This window comes from Stenella coeruleoalba (assembly GCF_951394435.1).
Source record: "Stenella coeruleoalba genome assembly, chromosome: 9".
Taxonomy (NCBI): domain Eukaryota; kingdom Metazoa; phylum Chordata; class Mammalia; order Artiodactyla; family Delphinidae; genus Stenella; species Stenella coeruleoalba.
In genome coordinates, this window is record NC_137155.1 from 66,112,782 (window position 1) to 66,133,430 (window position 20,649).

General features: G+C 38.0%; 1 protein-coding gene across 12 annotated transcripts in view; it reads left to right on the forward strand.

Annotated features, from left to right (window-relative positions):
• The window catches only part of DNAJB9 (DnaJ heat shock protein family (Hsp40) member B9), a 714,883-nt gene that overhangs the window by 677,329 nt on the left and 16,905 nt on the right, over positions 1-20,649 (forward strand). For all 12 annotated transcript variants that reach the window (XR_013829608.1, XR_013829609.1, XR_013829610.1 and 9 more), the window contains 2 exons: positions 2,790-2,887; positions 15,255-15,385. The gene's annotated coding sequence lies outside the window, so the exon portion shown is untranslated. The remainder of the gene's footprint in view (positions 1-2,789; positions 2,888-15,254; positions 15,386-20,649) is intronic.

Sequence of the window (20,649 nt, forward strand, 5' to 3'; positions counted from 1 at the left end):
AAATAAAGTATTAAAATAAAAAATAATTATTAAGAAAAAAATTTTTTTTTAAAAATGGATGGATAGAACCCTAGGACAAATGGTGGAAGCAAAGCTATACAGACAAAATCTCACACAGAAGCACACACACACTCACAAAAAGAGGAAAAGGGGAAAAAATCATAAATCTTGCTCTCAAAGTCCACCTCCTCAATTTGGGATGATTCGTTTTCTATTCAGGTATTCCACAGATGCAGGGTACATCAAGTTGATTGTGGAGATTTAATCCGCTGCACCTGAGGCTGCCGGAAGAGATTTCCCTTTCGCTTCTTTGTTCGCACAGCTGCCGGGGTTCAGCTTTGGATTTGGCCCCGCCTCTGCGTGTAGGTCGCCGGAGGGCGTCTCTTCATCGCTCAGACAGGACGGGGTTAAAGGAGCCGCCGATGCGGGGGCTCTGGCTCACACTGGCTATGGGGAGGGAGGGGCTCGGAGTGTGGGGCGGGCCTGCGGCAGCAGAGGCCAGCATGACGTTGCACCAACGTAAGACGCGCCGTGTATTCTCCCGGGGAATTGTCCCTGGATCCCGGGAACCTTGCAGTGGCGGGCTGCACAGGCTCCCCGGAAAGGGGGTGTGGATAGTGACCTGTGCTCGCAAACAGGCTTCTTGCTGGCGGCAGCAGCAGCCTTAGCGTCTCATGCCCGTCTCTGGGGTCTGCGCTTTTAGCCGCGGCTCGCGCCCGTCTCTGGAGCTCCTTTAAGCAGCGCTCTTAATCCCCTCTCTTTGCACACCAGGAAACAGAGGTAAGAAAAAGTCTCTTGCCTCTTTGGCAGGTCCAGACTTTTCCCCGGACTCCCTCACGGCTAGCCGTGGCGCACTAATCCCCTGAAGGCTGTGTTCACGCCGCCAACCCCAGTCCTCTCCCGGCTATACGACCGAAGCCCTACCCTTAACTCCCAGCCGCGCCCGCCCCGGCGGGTGAGCAGACAAGCCTCTCGGGCTGGTGAGTGCCGGTCGGCCCTGATCCTCTGTGCGGGAATCTCCCCGCTTTGCCCTCCGCACCCGTTGCTGTGCACTCCTCCGCGTCTTCGAAGCTCGCCCCTCCGCCACCCGCACTCTCCGCCCGCGAAGGGGCTTCTGCGTGTGTGCAAACTTTTCCTTCTTCACAGCTCCCTCCCACTGGTGCAGGTCCCGTCCCTATTCTTTTGTCTCTGTTTATTCTTTTTTATTTTGCCCTACCCAGGTACGTGGGGGGGTTTCTTGCCTTTTGGGAGGTCTGAGGTCTTCTGCCAGCGTTCAGTAGGTGTTCTGTAGGAGTTGTTCCACGTGCAGATGTATTTCAGGTGTATCTGTGGGGAGGAAGGTGATCTCCGCGTCTTACTCTTCCGCCATCTTCCCGGAAGCCTCCCCGGCAAAACACATTTTAAGCAGAATTCCATAGGCTGAAAAGGCAAGATTTCGTAAAAGGACTAGATTTGCTGCAACCTCTTTTTTTTTTTTTTTTTTTTTTTTGCGGTACGCTGGCCTCTCACTGTTGTGGCCTCTCCCGTTGCGGAGCACAGGCTCCGGACGCGCAGGCTCAGCGGCCATGGCTCACGGGCCCAGCCGCTGCGCGGCATGTGGGATCTTCCCTGACCGGGGCACGGACCTGCATCAGCAGGTGGACTCTGTGCAGTGAGAGGCCCGCGTACTGCAAAAAAAAAAAAAAAAAAAAAAAAAAAGCAGCAGCCTGGGAGACAGAGGACAAAGGACAAGGTATTCCTCGACTCTGTTTCTAATGATCTTGTCTTTGCTGAGTGCACCTGACTTGCCTCCCATTAGTTCTGAGCCAAAGAAAAATAATTATTTCTTTCATATCCATGAATGTGTAAACTTTGTTCCACCCTCTCCCAAATAGGAGAAGAATATATCCCACTTTAATATGCTCCAAGTTAATAAGAATGAGAGATTGTTGCATATGACTAACCAGCATGAGGTTCAACCCATAACCATTAGTTGATATTATAATAATTCCTGTGAAAGTCAGTATGGTACCATTGAGGAAAGAATTAGATTTAATATCGGCCAAACCTCAGTTGATATTCTAGTTCTAATACTAGTTGTGTGAACTTGATCAAGTTCCTTAAATTTGGGGGTCTTATCTGTAATGTGAGATTAGCAATATCTACCTTCCAGTGTTGTTATGATGATTAAATAAAATAATTGATATATGTAATGCACATCTTACATAGTGTTCCATAAATTATGATTTTTGTACTGGAAAAACTCTGAAGTTTCATCTTCACTGATAGTTGTATTGCCTTTCTTCTGCTAAACCTCAGATGCCTGTTACTTATTTTGTCCCCTTTGGACATTTGCTAAAGATTTGATGGTTATTCAGCTCTCTGGTGAGAAAATCTTTATACAAAGATTGCCATACTTTGTACCATGCTACCCTGCCTTTCTGGCCAACATTTGATTGGTCTATAACCAGCTGACTGATCAAAGAGCTAGTAGCCTATGGCTTAGTGTAGGGATATGACAAGAGTACAAAAAAAGCCACTTGTATCTTTCTTTGAGGGAATTTTTAATGTGACGCTCACAAAAATGTTTCTTCTTCTTTCCTATTTTCCAGTATACCCTCATAATAAATCCCCATTATTTGCATTTTGCCTGTGTCTCTGTTCATCCAGTGCAACTGAAAAGATAACATATAACGCAGTTCTTCCTTTCATTTCATTAATAATATGGTACCCATGTGATATTGTTAACGGTGAACATTTTTTCCTGTTAAAGAATGGTATTAAAGACCATTGTCTACTTTATTTTCAAGGAATAGAACGGCATCACTGGGAATTCCCCCAGAAGCACAAGAACTAGATATGAAGGATAAAACTGTCCACTGGTCCAGGTTCCTGATAAAATTACTATGTAAGTATCTAATGCTTATCTCATTTAGTATCAGAGTAAATGGTAACTGGGGGAAAAAATGATGGATTAGTTTAGCTGTGAAGTGTAATGGTTGCACAATTATATACAATGCCACTAAGTGGAAATTTTAACCATAATCACTTTCAAGGGAGATAAAATTTTCCAATAGCCTCTTTGGAAGATTACTTAATTCATGTCTATAAATTATGTTAAAGATAAAACGCATTATTTAAATGTTAGAGTATCATCTAATGTGCCTCAAAGAATTTATGTGCAAAATGACAATTACCAGTTTCTAATTAAATAGTAAGAGAGAATAATAGTCTAATGCTTTGATGACAGGCGCGCAGTCCTTGATTCCTAGAATCCAGATCTAAGTTTATTGGTCTTAGGCAACCTCTACTTTTTCTGATTAGACTGAATGAAATTTTCTTCTCATGGGATTTGAAAAACGTAAGATCAGAGTGTTTGAATTTACTCTGACATTCTAAATATCATAGTTAATTGATTTTAACAGAGCTAATCAATTGTCTCCTTTAAATCTTAAATTAAAGAAGTTAAGTTAATCCTGTCTCCTTTAGCTCTTAAGACATAAGGTGATGGAGACAAGTAGACATGAATGATTATTTTATTCTCATAGTAATATTACTATAATCATTCATTTGCTTTCGTATGTATATGCATATGTTTAATATGTATGAATATGATTAAAATAGGATGTAAAAAGTTGTATATAATATTCTCTTTTTTAATGGTAGACCGATAAAAAATCTCTATAGTGAATTTCATGTTTTAATTTAACGATGATATTAATACTTTATACCGTCGATCTACCAGCTAACAATTATCTGCATTATAGCCTTATTTAAGAATCAACTTAGAATGAAATAGAGCTGTATTTAAACTGAAGGCTTGACATTTTCTTATCCTCAGCTCATGGTTATTTATTCTCAGCTTCAGTAGTAAGCCAGAGTATGCGATTAATTCATTCATTCATCCATTACATAAACTATTATTGAAACCCTCCTATGTGTCCTGGATATTCTGCTAAATTTAGAGAATGCAGAGAAAGTTGGATCTCATCTTCTGCTCAAATATTTTCCTCTCCAGGGAAAGGGATGCATACGTAGGTAAAGTACACCAATGCCTCAGGTTGTGAAGATAGTATATGCACTATACATTATGGGAGAATAGATGAAATACCTAACCAAGTCTGGGAAAGAACAGAGAAGACTTCCTGAAGTGTGTTTCCTGAATGGAGTATTAAAGGATAAGTAGCTGTTAGCCAGGGGAGGTGAGGCAGGGATGTAGTGAGCACATTCCAGTGAGATGGAGCAGTTTTAGCAAAGGGAAGATATAATGTTAATTTGGGGTATGCTGTAATGGTGTGTGTTTAAAAAGGGACCACTGGAACGTGAGGCCAGGAAAAGGCGGGAGCCAGGTCAAGATGGATCTTGCAGGCTAAGCTAAAAAACGTGGATATAATCAAATAAATCATGGGTTGCGGAGGGTTTATTTTGTTTTTTTGGGTTTTTTCTCCTCAAGGAACCACTCATCACATACTTTTTCTCTGTAAGAACATTCAGTATCCTACAATGACAAACATACCTTTGGTCTCATGGCTATGAAGAGAGGAGGATCTATACATTCTGGCTCCCCAGAAAGTATATACCCTAATTAGAGCTCTGGACTGAAAGTTACCTTTCATATTTCCTAAAAGAAATATGCATCCTGATGGGTTAGGTAGTTCTATTAGGCAATGTCTCAAGGATATCAATCTAATTATCGTACCACTTACTATTCCATGTACCATTATACACTACATGCATATTTACATGCATGCATTAACAGATTCAACAAGCTAATTGATAGCCAAGTTCAGTGGTAGGATAGAAACTGTAAATTATCTATGTAAAAGAGTGATGTTTTATTTTTTTTGCGGTACGTGGGCCTCTCACTGTTGTGGCCTCTCCCGTTGCGGAGCACAAGCTCCGGACGCACAGGCTCAGCGGCCATGGCTCACGGGCCCAGCCGCTCCGCGGCATGTGGGATCTTCCCGGACCGGGACACGAACCCATGTCCCCTGCATCAGCAGGCGGGCTCTCAACCACTGCGCCACCAGGGAAGCCCGTGAGTGATGTTTTTATGTTGAATAATCAGGCATTATATATTATAGGAGAAGGCCTTCTTCTGAACCTGGAAGCAAATTTTCATTATCTTACTTCTTGACTCACCTCCAAGGAGTCAGAAAACTGTAGTTAACTTTTAGAATAAATTTAACTGTACAATTCCTTAGGGTCGGAGGAAACTCCAATAGTAATTAGCAACCTAATTACCTAGGAGGCCTATACATTAAGTTCAGGATATGGAATTACCAGAAGAACCTGAAAAGAAATGGAAGGTTATTCCAAGTTATGTCTCATACTCTGAGTTTTTTTACTCTTATTTGGGGGAGCCATTGCCTTCCCTACCACATGAAGCTCCAATTAATCTTCAGGTAGTGTTTAAGTAATGTGCATGTTAGTTCTACTCATAGGATGATAATCTATCATAAATGGCTAAATTTGTCCGAAAATAAAGCAAGAAGCTTCATTTCATGACCTTTTAATTTCTGTTAAATTAAAATAATCTTTAGGGAATAAATTCACTTGCATTATCTACAAAATGGAGAGTATATGTCCCAGTTAATTTTGATGGCATGGTAATTCATTGAGATGTAAAATTGTGGATGTTTGGGAGGGTATACTATTTTTTCCAGTGTTCTGGAAGAGCCCCATTACCATCCAATTCCAAAAAAGTGTTTCTTCTTAGTCTCAGGAGCGCTTTCAAGCCCTAAGCATAGACCACTAGCTATTGTCAGGACGACCACACATGTCAGTTTTCCTGGGATAATATGATGCTGTCAGTGCTCTGCCCATACCCCCTCAGATCTCTTTTTTCCCATCTTTGCAAATGGAAGCTCCCAGTGTGGCTTCTGTGCCAACAGCTAGCACTTGTGTCTCTTTGTGGAAATTCTGCCCTCAGACTCCTATGATCGATCTCCTTTGCCTGAGTACCCAGAAAGATGCAATTGCCTGGGAATTTATATTCGTCCAGAGCTGTGCTCCACCAGTGACTGATGGATATGGAGGTTTAAATATACTTTCTTGTCCCGTGGCCCTCCCAGGTGTGATCCATATTCTTTCACTCTCCGAAGACCTCTTGGGTAGGTTTGCCAAATTTAGCAAATAAAAAACAGGACAGCCAGCAAGGAGTTGTTTTTTGGTATAAGTATGTCCCACGCAATGTTTGGAACACACTTATACCATAAAAAATTAATTATTGTTTAATTTAAAATCCACTGTAACTGGATGTCTTGTACTTCATCTGGTAAGTGCACTACCACGGGACTTCACTGATGCAGCATTCTTGCTAGGCCTCTTTCCCATCACAGCTCTGCTTCCCCACTCCTCTACCAGGTTTTCCTGGGAATACATCCTAAGAAATCACTTTAATATCAACCAGAGTCTGCTTCTGGGGAGCCTAATCTAAGACAGCCAGCTGTATTTGTTGCCTTCTCATGATTATTACCTCTTACCCCCAAAATGCTCTGGTTTGGATGACGAATTAGGCGGTCACTCGAACTATTATAAGACAAAACTGATTGAGGACATTATGCTGTGTTCTCAAGAAATATATGGAACATGATGAATTAGTGACTAAGAGGTGGGAATTGGAAACATTATTATAGGGAAGAGCAGGCTTGGTCTAAGGTCTATGGGTCTATGGTCTATAATAAGTCAGGCTCTTGCAATATCCCGGAGAAGTTGGAGGATATTGCCTATTTACTGTGACTGGGAGGCTTGATGGTAGACCTCAGGGTTTTTGTTCTTATCAAACATATGCCCTACACCCATATATATCATAGAAATAGTGGAACAATCAGACTATAGAAGCTGTGCAGTTATGGACGGTGTTCCGTATCAGCAAACAGAGTACTGATGTGAAGGACGTTCAGTGCCTTCACATGGCCCCGAGCTGCGTATGGATTAGCCCTATAATAATCTAAATTAAATTTCCCATTAATCACAAAAGATGCAAATAAGTCATATTTAATTTGCTTCAAATAAAACTTTTTTTGTACATCCCTGTTTGTATCGGGGTGGCCAAAAAGTTTGTTCAGGTTTTTCCGTAAGATGTTGAAGCTAATAATTTTTACCTTTTTAAGTTTTAGTTGTAACTTCTTCCAAGCATTTAAAGTGGCAACCCAAGAAGTTTTGTATTTATTTGAAATTTGTGATATGAATCTAATTTCTAGATTTATAATCTAGATAATGTACAGGATCATTTTGATATTAACTTCCAGTGATCTCAAATAGCCATGAAAGTAAGACAAGTATTTCAGGAGGAGAAACGTACAGACTTAGCATGTGACTACCCTTGCAGGATTTAAAATTAAATGTGACAATTAAATTTCAGTCACTGTGCTATCATGCATTCATAAGTTGAAAAATCACATATAAAGCTGAAGTCAAATATTAGATTCACCTTTACTTAATGGAAATATAAATTAAGTGAGATGAACAGGATGGTATTAAACATATAACAGCAAAGAGTATATTTTCCAATGCTTTAAAAAATGAGCTGTGTTCATCAGTTTCCTTGGCTGAATTAGTAAACATAACCCCAACTTTTAAATGCACTTAATTTTCTATTGTCAGTACTTTCTAAATGAAGAAATAAAATTTAGAAATTAGAAGACATGATGAATAGCCTTTATTCTAAGGTCAGACATATGATACTCAAAGCTAATGGAAAACATAATTCTAAGCCATAGCAAATGAGCCCTACCTACATAACAAACTGCTGATATCAGCCTGGAAACCATCTTGAATGTCAAGGGATATGCTCTTCATTTACAGTGTTTGATTGTTCATATAAATATTTAATGAAAATATTATTAGACTATTCAGCTGAGTGAAATAAACTGATGGCACAAGTAGCTAAAGAAGCTTACTTAATATTCACTAAGTGAAGTGGCATAATAATTTATTTTGCATATTATATAAGTCTTGAGAGGTTTTATACTTTTAAACTTCTTAGCACTATTTAAAAGTCATCATTACTGCCATAATTATGAGTTTTTAGTGTATTTTTATGGTTAATGAAAATGTAACACACATTTTACAGGGAGAAAGAAGACCATCATCCACATAATGCTTGATGAAAATGAGGTACCTGATTCTGAAGTTTGACTTACCGTTAATATAGCTTCACTGAATCTCACCAAACATGTTAACTTTATACTACATAAAATTACACAGTGGGTTTCTCAAGAGTAGAACTTAAATGATTAAATGGATAAGGTAGAAAGCTTTTTAACTATCATGTGGGCTTTGAGTCTTCAGGAAAATTGCGAGTCACCTGTTTTGAATCATACTTTTAAACACTGTTTTAGTGAGGTGATATAAAGAAAAAATTGGCAAGACAGGTTTTAAAGAATTGATACAAGTTCATATATCTATGTGTAAAATTTTTCAAATTGTCTTTCTAAATGCTGCGTATGTTAGTTGTTTTGGAAAAATATTTAAGTTCATATAGATGTACGCAGGATAGTAAAATACATAGAAAGAGAAAGTATATGTTCTAAAAATATGTTCTTTGGACGTCAGGAACACAGAAGTGGCATCCACTTTTTTTTTTAAGTTCGTAGAAAAAACAGATGACACTAGAGAATAAAGCATGTGTGTGCATGCACGTGCTCACATGCTTGTAATGTTAGCTCTTCAGTTTACCCCCAAATTATAAAAGGAATAAATCAATCATATTACTACTTAAAGGTGAGGCATAGGGCTTCCTTGGTGGCACAGTGGTTGAGAATCTGCCTGCCAATGCAGGGGACACGGGTTCGAGCCCTGGTCTGGGAAGATCCCACATGCCACGGAACAGCTAGGCCCGTGAGCCACAACTACTGAGCCTGTGCGTCTGGAGCCTGTGCTCCGCAACAAGAGAGGCCGCAATAGTGAGAGGCCCACGTAACGTGATGAAGAGTGGCCCCCGCTTGCCGCAACTAGAGAAAGCCCTCGCACAGAAACGAAGACTCAACACAGCCAAAAAATTAATTAATTAATTTAAAAAAAGAAATCCAGGACACCAGTGGCTAGAGACAGAGCAGGTGCTTTACTTTAAAAAAAAAAAAAAAAAAAAGGTGAGGCATAACAAGCATTTGCTCAAGATTGCTTCCATTCTCCTTATTTATAAGGAAACAAAGACAGTGAACCCAGATACAGAAAAATGCTTAGGAACACTTCTGAGTAAACAATAAAAAGTAACCTTTATGTTCCTCAAACTTCAGCAGTTTATGATACAAACAAGCTTTTCAACCTGACAAATGTGGGCAGAAACACAGAAGCACATTTAGAAGAGCCTACTAACCATGAGTAATCAGCATACTGTGTGTATCAGTCAGAATATCTTCCAGAAGGAAGAGTGAAGAGTCAGTGAATCTGACAAATCCATTAAATAGAAGTGAATTCAGAGAGCTCCTCTCTGAACTCCTCTCCCACAAAGAATTTAATGAAAAATGCAAGCTGGAACCAGTTCTAGAAAACAGCTCCAATTAGAAATTTTTTAAAGTTAATTTTGAGGTATAGGAACACTGACAAAATACTTTTTTTAAGGAGAGCGTAAGTCATGTCACAGAGAAAATGGTACTCTATTTTCTAAGAGTATAATTTTATGGGGAAGTTTTTGTTTTGCATTTGTTTTCTTACTACCTCTATTAATTTTATCTATTTAAAAATATATTCAGCCTTAGGGTAATGGCAGTCTAGAAAATTAGACCATTTTCAGTCTTAGGTAAAAATATACTAAAACTCACCTGGAAGACATTGCAGAGCTATCAAGGCAGTGAAGAATCATGGAGTCCAGGTCTGGGAGAAGAAAGAAATCCAGAGAGGTAAGCCTCATATTTGAGGGGGCTGATTTCTGAAGATACATCTCAAAACCAGAATAAGAACAAGAGTTTCTACAACCTCCTATGACTCAGAGACAAAACTTGGTATTCACAGAGCATCAAAGAAGAATAATACTGGTGAATTCCCATATATTTTAAGTAAGGGTAAATGTGGGAGAGATTGGCATTTAAAGCTATTTCAGTATACCTTCTCAATCCTGACATTAGATCAAGGTGCTTTGAATTGCTGTGTCCCTGCTCACTTGCCAGTAGCAAGTATAAACTTTCTTTACTGGAATAGAATATCTTCCTAGGTTTCCATTTATTTCTTTATTTTGTGAAATCAAAACAATACAGGCACATGAAGGAAGAAAAATTTTAAAGTAAAAACAAAATTAGAAGAAGAGGAAAGGGACTTCCCTTCTGGTGCAGTGGTTAAGAATCTGCCTGCCAATGCAGGGGACACGGGTTCGAGCCCTGGTCCAGGAAGATCCCACATGCCGCAGAGCAACTAAGCCTGTGCCCCACGACTACTGAACCTCCACTCTAGAGCCCACGAGCCACAACTACTGAAGTCCGCGCACCTAGAGCCCTTGCTCTGAAACAAGAGAAGCCACCACAATGAGAAGCCCACGCACCGCACCGAAGAGTAGCCCCCACTCGCTGCAACTAGAGAAAGCCCGCGCACAGCAATGAAGACCCAAGGCAGCCATAAAGAAAGGAAGGAAGAAAGAAAGGACGGAAGAAGAAGAAGAAGCAGAGGAGGAAGAGGTAGGGGAGGAAGAGGTAGGAGGAAGGGGTGGGGAAAGGGGAGGAATGGGTGGGGAAAGGGGAGGAAGAGGAGAAGGAGGAGGAGAAGAAGAAAACAAACTATAAAAAAGGATCCACAGGGAATCCATTTAATGGAGTTGTCAGACACAAACTATGCAATCACTATTCTTAATATATTTAAGGAAATAAAGCACAAAAGTAGATCTTTAGCAGAGCATGTATAAGAATTAAGTGTGTGCGTTATATACATACATACAGAAAATACATTAGAAAACAAATTGAAGCTATTGAACTAAAAAATAAAACAATTAAAATTACGTTCTAAATAGATTAATGTAATTTCATGTTCGTTACAGTTGAAGAAGGGTTAATGAATTGGAAGAAGTGTCAGGAGAATATAGCTAGAAGAAAGCCCAGAGACGCAAAATGATGGGCTGCGCAGAAGAGAAAGTTAAAAACCTAAGGGCAATAGTCGAGTCGTCTATCATATACGAAAATAGAAACAAAGGAGAAGAGAGAGATATTAGGCAAGAAAACAATGCATATAAACCAGACACAGCAAAAAAAGAAAAATGGTAAATCTACCTAATCTTATAATTTTAAAGTGATTGAATATATAATTTTTTTCAAAAAATAAATCTACAGTCCTTCTTGGTTTCACTAGTTCTACCAAATGGTTAAGAAAGAAATAACACTCCCATGACATAGAGATCTTTTCATATCTTTTTATGAGGTAAGGATACTCTTTGAAACTAAACCCAACAATGACATTACAAGGAAGGTAAAATGTAGATCAACTTTACTTTAAACATAGATTCAAAAATTATAAGCAAAATAAAAGCATATCCAATTCAGTATTATATAAAAAGGATGACATATCATGATCAAATTAGGTTTATTCCAGGAAGGAAAGGTGGGCTTAACCTTTAATAATCAACCAATTTAATTTTTCATATTAACAAAATAAAGGACAAATTTATAATCTACTAAATTAGTACAGAAACTATTTGGTAAAATTAAACATCTATATATGATTTAAAAAAAAAAAGCTTCTAAAAAATTAGGACTAGAAGAAACTTCCTTAATTTGATCATGGGTAGGCACAGAAAACATCAAGGAAACTTTGTATTTGATAGTGAACTACTGAATACTTTCTCTCCAAGATTAAGGCTAAAACAAAGATATCCTCTCTTAACACTTCTATTATGCATTATACCTGAAATCATAGCCAGTGCAATAAGGCAATTTTTTAAAAGGTAAAAGAATGGAAAAGGAAGGGAGAATACACATATTCATTATTATAATTAATGTGCAAATCTGACAAAGTTGTTGGATACTGTGTCAAAAAGTAGAAGTAAAATTTTATGCATGTATATATAGCCTTTGCAATAGCATCAAAGTATTTTAAATACATTGCAATAAATCCTGTGAAAAGTTCTCACAGCACTAGAAATATTGTTAAGTATCATGTCCAAGAATGAAGAGATTTAATAATTTAAAGATGTTTTTACATTCCCTCAAATTGATTCGTAAATTCAATGTAATCCCAGTAAAAATGCCAGCAGGTTATTATTATGTGAACATTGGTAAAATGATACTGGTTTGGAAATGCAAAGGGTATTCTCTTATCAGATATATATGCTTAATTATAAAGCAAGAATAATTAAGAAAGTACTGGCTAAGATAAATAAATCAATGAAACAGAACAGATATATCAGAGCAGCCTCATGAATATATGCAATTTTATATGGTACAAGGGTGGTGCTGTAGACTGGTGGGGAAAGATTTTCATTTCAAAAAATGGGACAATGCCAAGTGGATATCCCTATGGGGAAAAAAAATAACTTGACCTTTCTTCAATTGCTGGTGCACTACAGACTTCAGGAGGCAAAACATGAAAGATTTTGGAAAACATAAAAGAGCACTTTTATGATCTTGGGTAGAGAAATATTTTTAAACAGGACTTCTAAAAGCATTAATAATAAAAATGATTGAGAAATTGGACTAAGTTAAAATTATGTATCAGAAGTTACCATAAAGAGAGAAAGGAAAATTAATGAAAACATTTGCAATCCATGTAATCTAGAAAAGACTCATATCCAGAATACAGAGAAACACAGAATCCAAAAGAAAATGGGCAAGAGACTTGAACAGGCACTTCACAAAACACGATATATCAAAATGGCCAATGAAAATACAAGAAGTGTGCAATCTCATTAATCATTGGAGAATGCAAATCAAAACTACTACAGCATACCACTAAACACCCTCCTGAAGGGCTACAAAGATTGGCAATACCAAGTTTTTACAAGAATTTAAAGCAACAGTATGCACCCCAGTGTTCACTGCAGCACTATTTACAATAGCCAGGTCATGGAAGCAACCTAAACGCCCATCGACAGACGGATAAAGAAGATGTGGTACATATATATACAATGGAATATTACTCAGCCATAAAAAGGAACGAAATTGGGTTATTTGTAGAGACGTGGATGGACCTAGAGACTTTCATACAGAATGAAGTCAGAAAGAGAAAAGCAAATATCGTATATTAACGCATATATGTAGAATCTAGAAAAATGGTACAGATGAACTGGTTTGCAAGGCAGAAATAGAGACACAGATGTAGAGAACAAATGTATGGACACCAAAGGGGGAAACCGGGGGGTGGTGGGATGAACTGGGAGATTGAGATTGACATATATACCCTAATATGTATAAAATAGATAACTAATAAGAAACTGCTGTATAGCACAGGGAACTCTACTTCACTTTGCTGTACAGTAGAAACTAACACCACATTGTAAAACAACTATACCTCACCAAAAAAATAAATAATAAAACTAAAAAGAAACTTCAATATGGAAAAAAAAATTAAAAAAGCAACAGTATCTCTCATACACTGCTGATGGAAGTAAATTTTTGTATAAACACTTTGGAAAACCATTTGATATAATCTATTAACTTTAAAGGTAGATATTTTCCAGGATTTTGAAATTCCTTTCTGCTTCCAACATAGGTGGGTACACATGTGCAACAAGACTTGTCACAAAATATTCATAGCAGTGTTATTTAAAATTGCTAAAACCTGTAAGTAGCATAAATGGCTATCAAGAATGAAATGGATAAATGATTGTGATATAATTATTTCATGAAACCATCTATTGCATTGAAAATCAGCAAACCTCAGCTACACATACAACACAGATGGAGCGTATAAACATAATGCTGATTAAAATATGCTAGACACAAAATAAGGCATTTTGTATTTTAAGAAGATATTAATTCAAAGGACCAAATACATGTATATGTTTCAGGCAAAACTGTCCTCCAAAATATATACTTCTTTTAATAGAACACGTTTATCTGTGAACTTGTAACCCCTAGCACAGTGCAGCATATGTTATTGAAAGACCTGCTGATTAGATGCATCCTTCAGTTGGGTAAATGTTTTAGTGAGTGAGCTATCTATTATTCTAATTGGATGACCTCCTATATAGTCCAGATGTATTTTTTCTAAGCACTTTTGCATTTTGGAGTAGATACAGTGAAACCAAAGGGAATAGAAGGGGAGAAAATAAAACAAAAAAGAACTTGTTACAAACTGTATGACATTGGTCTCTTTAAAGAGATCATTTGGAATGAGTTTCTAAATGCCAGGCCGGGCTGATTTGGTTAGGGAAGGTAAATTGTTTTTCTTAGACTGAAATAATGAAATAGGAAATCAAGAAGACTACAAAAAAATGGTGCAGGCACAAGTACCAGTGACAGATTTGATTGGACATCTCTAGAAGATGTCACAAATCTGATGATGATTCAGTTCAGTTGAACTATGTCGTTAACCTTGATGCTCTATCCTAAAATAGAGGTATTTCAGTTATAAACCCAGACCTCTATGCAGGATCAGTGTTCTATGGCAGTGGGAAATATTTATAAGATGCTGTCATTGCCTTTCTTCATGACTTTAGGGAAGGCAAATGGAGTCTTTAGAATTCCAGCCTTTTTCTCTCCAAGTTGAACTTTTTGGCTGGATATTATACTCTTTAGCGTTTCTCTGTAATACTAACCAATGTATGGCCAAGGGTAAATATCGTAGGGAAATGAGTCTCTTGTTGTCTCACTGTAGAAAGAATTGAATCCAAAATACCAGGGAAAATCAATAACTGAAATCCAGGTGAAGAACTCATAATTTGTTTCTCAGAATGTTGAAGCTAAAACAGGATACTGAAACTCTTCCCTTAAGCTTCAAAACAACAAACTTGTAATGCAAGATGGGATCTATGCGACTAAGTAACCAGATTTATTCCTTAAAAGAGAAAGCTGAGACTAGCATATAATTATAATCATATAATTAATATTTGAACATTAATTTTGACATGAAAGAGATTTTTAGCAAGGGTTCTTGTGACGAGATGTCATTCCGGGGAACTCACTGATAATATCCTAAATATACAATGTCATGTCATTCTCTGCTTCCCTGGAGGAAATAAATTTAACCTACAGCAGCATGAACCCAGTCACATATATTAAGGACTGTTTTGATAGAAAAGGTCTTTGAATTTAAGAATGAACTTATTTGGAAGGGAATTTGTTGTTTCTGCTACTGTGTAGTTGTTGAATAATAAGACTCACCCATCTTGTATGACTTTCATGCATTTCCAGCTGAAGCCAACAGGAGGAATCAGATACACTTTCAAGGATCTTTGCCATCATATAATTCTTCAAGACTGATGCAATATATTTTAAGAAGCATAATTCAAAGATCAGAAGACAGAGACATATGTAGCATTGTTGTGAGTACAAATCACTTCTGTAATGTTTACAGTTATGGATAGATGGTAGATATTGAGCAATTTGCTTGCTTAACAATTTCCATGAAGAAGAATGCAAAATTTCCAATATATTAAGTTTTCTGATGATGGTACTTTATTATATAAAACAAAGTCTAATATAATACTGGAGTAAATTTTGATACATTTTATGTGGAATCAACGTATTTTTATAATAACAAGAAATCATACTTCTTTTGTAGAAAATTGTATATCATACATTATTGGTACCAAAAAATATTTAATTTGATTTGCTTAAATACTTTCCAGATCCTCAAGATCTTATTTAAAAAAATTTAATGAAAATTGAACCCTGTAAAAAGTCACTGTGTGGTTAAGATTAAATTAAATCATATTCTTTCCCAGGCTTGGTATTCTCATCCTAAATGTTACCATAACATAGTTGTGATTTTAATCACCATGTCTTTCTGGGCCCAATTTGTTAAAATACAACAAAATGAATTTTAAAGTCTACATTTTTATGCATAATATTACATTTTACATGTTTTTCAAATATTTATGCTATTTACCTTAAATTATACTTTTTAAATTTACTTTTAAATTATACTGTTTTTTACCTTAAATTATACAAAGGAAAGGCATTTCGTTTCTATTTCCTTTGAGTATAAACATTATGAGAAGACACAACATCAGAATACCAGTGTTTAGAATAAAACATGAATTTAAGAAGTATTCATAATTTTCCTTATGGAATAAATTCAAACTTGTCTTTTACTTTTTTTTTTTTTTTTTTTGGCGGTACGCAGGCCTCTCACTGTTGTGGCCTTTCCCGTTGCGGAGCACAGGCTCCGGACGCGCAGGCTCAGTGGCCATGGCTCACAGGCCCAGCCACTCCGCGGCATGTGGGATCTCCCCGGACCGGGGCACGAACCCGTGTCCCCTTCATCGGCAGGCGGACTCTCAACCACTGCGCCACCAGGGAAGCCCCTTTTACTTTTTAAAAAAAATGTATTTATTATTTATTTTTTGGCTGCGTTGGGTCTTCGTTGCTGCGCACAGGCTTTCTCTAGTTGCGGCGAGCGGGAGCTACTCTTCGTTGTGGTGCGCGGGCTTCTCAGTGCAGTGGCTTCTCTTGTGGAGCATGGGCTCTAGGTGTACAGGCTTCAGTAGTTGTAGCACGCGGGCTCAGTAGTTGTGGCTCACGGGCTCTAGAGCGTAGGCTCAGTAGTTGTGGCACATGGCCTTAGCTGCTGCACAGCATGTGGGATCTTCTGGACCAGGGATTGCACTTGCTGGCGGATTGGCAGGCGGATTCTTAACCACTGCGCCACCAGGGAAGTCCAGTCTTTTACTTTATTAGTAAAACTTTGAAGCATCCCTGTGTGTCAAAAACAGAACATTTAGAACCATCAGGTGATGAGGTATTGATTGTACAAAATCACGTCGGCACATTGAGTGAAGAAATTCACACAGGCTGTTTGTATTCATTAAGAACTGAAAGCAGAGTTACCACATAGTGCTTATTTTTACCATGTTGTCTACCAGAAATTCCACCATTATGTCACTGTGTAAAGAACTGAACTCTTTTATAGCAGCATTCTCTGTGGTCTGGTGTTTCCGTATGTAATTTGAAATAGTTTCCAGTAGATGGCAATATAGGTACCATATCCAAGTGGTCAGTCACATCACAGCAGATATGACTGCTATGATAACGGATATTATGGAAGATCGTGGAAAGTAGCTTTAGTGTAGGGCATACTAAATAATTCTACTTATTTTTAAGTTAAAAACTTAACTCTTAACTAACAAAATGAGGTCAATATATAATGAAGAAAGTTTGACAAGCAAGGATTTTAACAATGACAAAATGCTCTGGAATCTAGTCCTATACCAGGCACTACAATAAATGTGAATTTTTCTCATTAGGATATATATATCACAGTTGAAGCCTTTACTGCATTATCTAATTTCATAGATTTCCAACTTGCCTATTAGCTCTATATCCTGACTTCATACCTTTGAGGCAGCCTGACCCTTTGAAACTTGCTGCATGTCTCAACAGCAAAGAATAGTAAGCAGGCCACTCCAGTCACACTTGCAGTAGCTTTTCTGGGTCAGCCTTGCTTCACAACCATCTCACTGCCCTTCTATTTCAGAGATCTGGGCTCCGGCTGTATCTGCATTTTTCGTACCCTCTCCTTGCCTTTGGATTTGTACATTGATTTTGCTTTTCTAGGCTAGTAGGATTAACTAATATTCTCTAATAAGGATGCTGACTGAGCACCATCCCTGTTTTCTCCTTTCCCAGATTCTTAGTTCTTAGTTCCAGTTCCAGTTCATTCTCTTGACTTGTCATTGGCCCCCTGACAGAGTCTACTCCAAATCATCAGGTGAAGACAAAGTTCTCAGTTGTTAGCTGCCTAAAACATAATACAGATTACAAATGGTGACATTTTTGATTTCCGGCAGAATTCTTAGAAAGACACTCCGGCTACTCAGAAGGTGGATTGAGCACTAAAAATACTAGAGCACATCAAATGTAAATGACTCTGGTATTTCAGAAGGATGGAGAAGTCTGCCAATGTGTTGTTGTTACCACTTAAACATTTCTGATTTTAAATTCAGGAAAGTACCTCCAGACCAGAAAGCTGAGAAAAGAGATAGTTTTGTTTTTCAAGCACTCCGTTTTCCAACTTTAATTAAAATAGATGTCTTATGTGAAGATTCTTTTATTTATGTAGAATACACTGCTAAAATGTAGGTTTTTACTGTCTGAAAAGCCTTTACTGACCAGGAAAATGAGGCCAGGCTAACTCAACTTCATTTAAGTCCTCTGAAATTTCAAAGGTTTCAATTTCAAGCACTCTTCACAGTGTTTCATGCTAAGCTCTCTGGATAGGTCTGCACAATGCCAAATGAATTGCCAGGGAAGGAGTGAGAATGACAATTGACCAATCCTTGATTTTTATTCTTGAATCTGTCAAGACTACTCATTGGGAAGTGGATTAATGTTCACAGAAGCCTTTTAATGTAAGTCTCAGGCTACAGGGCTAACATTATGAATCCTCTTAGAAGGTTTGCAACATTCTGCTCTGAAAACTCCTGAAGTTATATTTTCAAGGTTATAGGTGTGTAAAGATTTACTTAATTTGTGAAACTTATTTTACAGCTTTTTTCTCTCATCATTTAATAGATTGATGTCTTTTTACCTCTGTGAAGCATCCCTCTACCTATATCCTAAGACTATCTGACAAGTACCACAGGTATACAGGGGAAGCATTTCTTTTTGTTCTTTTTGGCTCCTATCATGCTAGGATGCCACCAATTATAATGCAAAAACTTTGGGAAGTAGGTTTCCATATTATATTTCCCTTTAAACATGTAGTGAAGTATTTCACATAAAATGAGTACCAGTAATTTTTTCAAAGATTGATTGATTGACCTACCTTTCAATACGAAGTGACGTAGCAGCCTCATGAAATGTTAGCTTTCATTTCCCATATTGCTTTTCTGACAGAACATGCATTATACAGGGTATTTCCTTCAATTTAGTTGAAAACAGGTGTTATAGATCATCCTCAGAAGATCGTAAGTGTGCATAAATTCATACATCTTTGGTAAGAATTCTTGAATTAAATGACTTCCATTTCTTTGGGAAAGGGGAAAAAATACAGAAAAGGCATTGCATGCAACCTGGTGAATGCTCAATAAATAGTAAACATCAGCTAGAATAAACATATTTTGAATAAGTATTTTCAATAATTATGTTAAGTATGAAAATTTGATTTTGGGATTTTTCAAAATATTCTTTAACAAATTATATTTAAAAAGACTTTTACTCATAAGCATTCCAAATACATGAGAAAAAAGTAAGCAGATGACGGCAAATATCGCCAACAATGATGCTAATCATAATGGCAAACCCAACAGGAAGGAATTTATATACCGCTTGCAGAAAGACAAACAATGACTTTAGAAATTCTCTGGAGATCATGTCTTTTTTTTTTTTTTACAAAGGGAATACATGTTTTCATATAAAAAAACATTGATTAGTCTGTTCTCCTTGTAAAAATCTGAATTCCTAATTTTAAGGAATCAATGTTAGTTTTTTTCTGAGAGATTTTCACCTCAGAATTGGATATTATTAAAAGCAAAACTTTTTCAGTTTAAGTAGAAATATAAAACTTTCTCTAATATTTAATAAAACTGACATTAAATATTATTTTAGACATTCAAATAAAGTATTTGGGGTTTTTTAAAATATAAATTTATTTATTTTTGGCTGCGTTGGGTCTTCACTGTGGTACGTGGGCTTTTCATTGCAGTGGCTTCTCTTGTTGCAGAGCACGGGCTCTAGCTGCATGGGCTTCAGTAGTTGTGGCGTGCGGGCTCAGTAGCTGTGGCTTGTGGACTCTAGAGCACAGGCTCAGTAGCTGTGGCACACGGGCTTAGTTGCTCCACAGCATGTGGGATCTTCCAGGACCAGGGCTCAGACCCGTGTCCCCTGCATTGGCAGGCGGATTCTTAACCACTGCGCCACCAGGGAAGCCCTGAAAAGGTTTCTTTTAAAAAGTAGCTAATGCTGGGCTTACCTGGTGGCGTAGTGCTTGAGAGTCCGCCTGCCAATGCAGGGGACACAGGTTCGTGCCCTGGTCCGGGAAGATCCCACATGCCGCGGAGCAGCTAGGCCCGTGAGCCATGGCCGCTGAGCCTGCGCGTCTGGAGCCTGTGCTCCGCAATGGGAGAGGCCACAACAGTGAGAGGCCCGCATAACGCAAAAAAACAAAACAAAAGTCGCTAGTGCTATTTATACTCACTATATCCCCCAAATTATTTATTTGGTTTACAAGAATTTAGTGGATGCTTTTTTTCTTTCTTTTTTTTCCTTCTCTTCCCTTCCCTTCTCTTTTTCTTACCTTTCCTTTCCTCTTCTCTCCTCTCCTCTCCTCTTCTTTCTTTTTTTCTTTGTCTGCTCACGTTCTCTTCACCAGCAGGACGAACGTTCACTGCCAAAGGCCCAAGTTAACCCCTGTATCAGAGGATTTCCCTCAGCTAAATAGGAGCAAACCTATCCGGGAAGTTATACATTCCCACCCCAAAAGCACCCACCAGCACTGCCCAGGAGAGCCATCAGTCAACAACTGATTGAAATGAGGGTACATAAAACTGGCCCGCTTGCCTCACGGTGGAGAATGACTCTGCTTTAGTTCGTGTTCCAGAGCTTCCTGTGGGGTCAGGCGAAAGGCAGTGCTCCGGGCAAAACCACA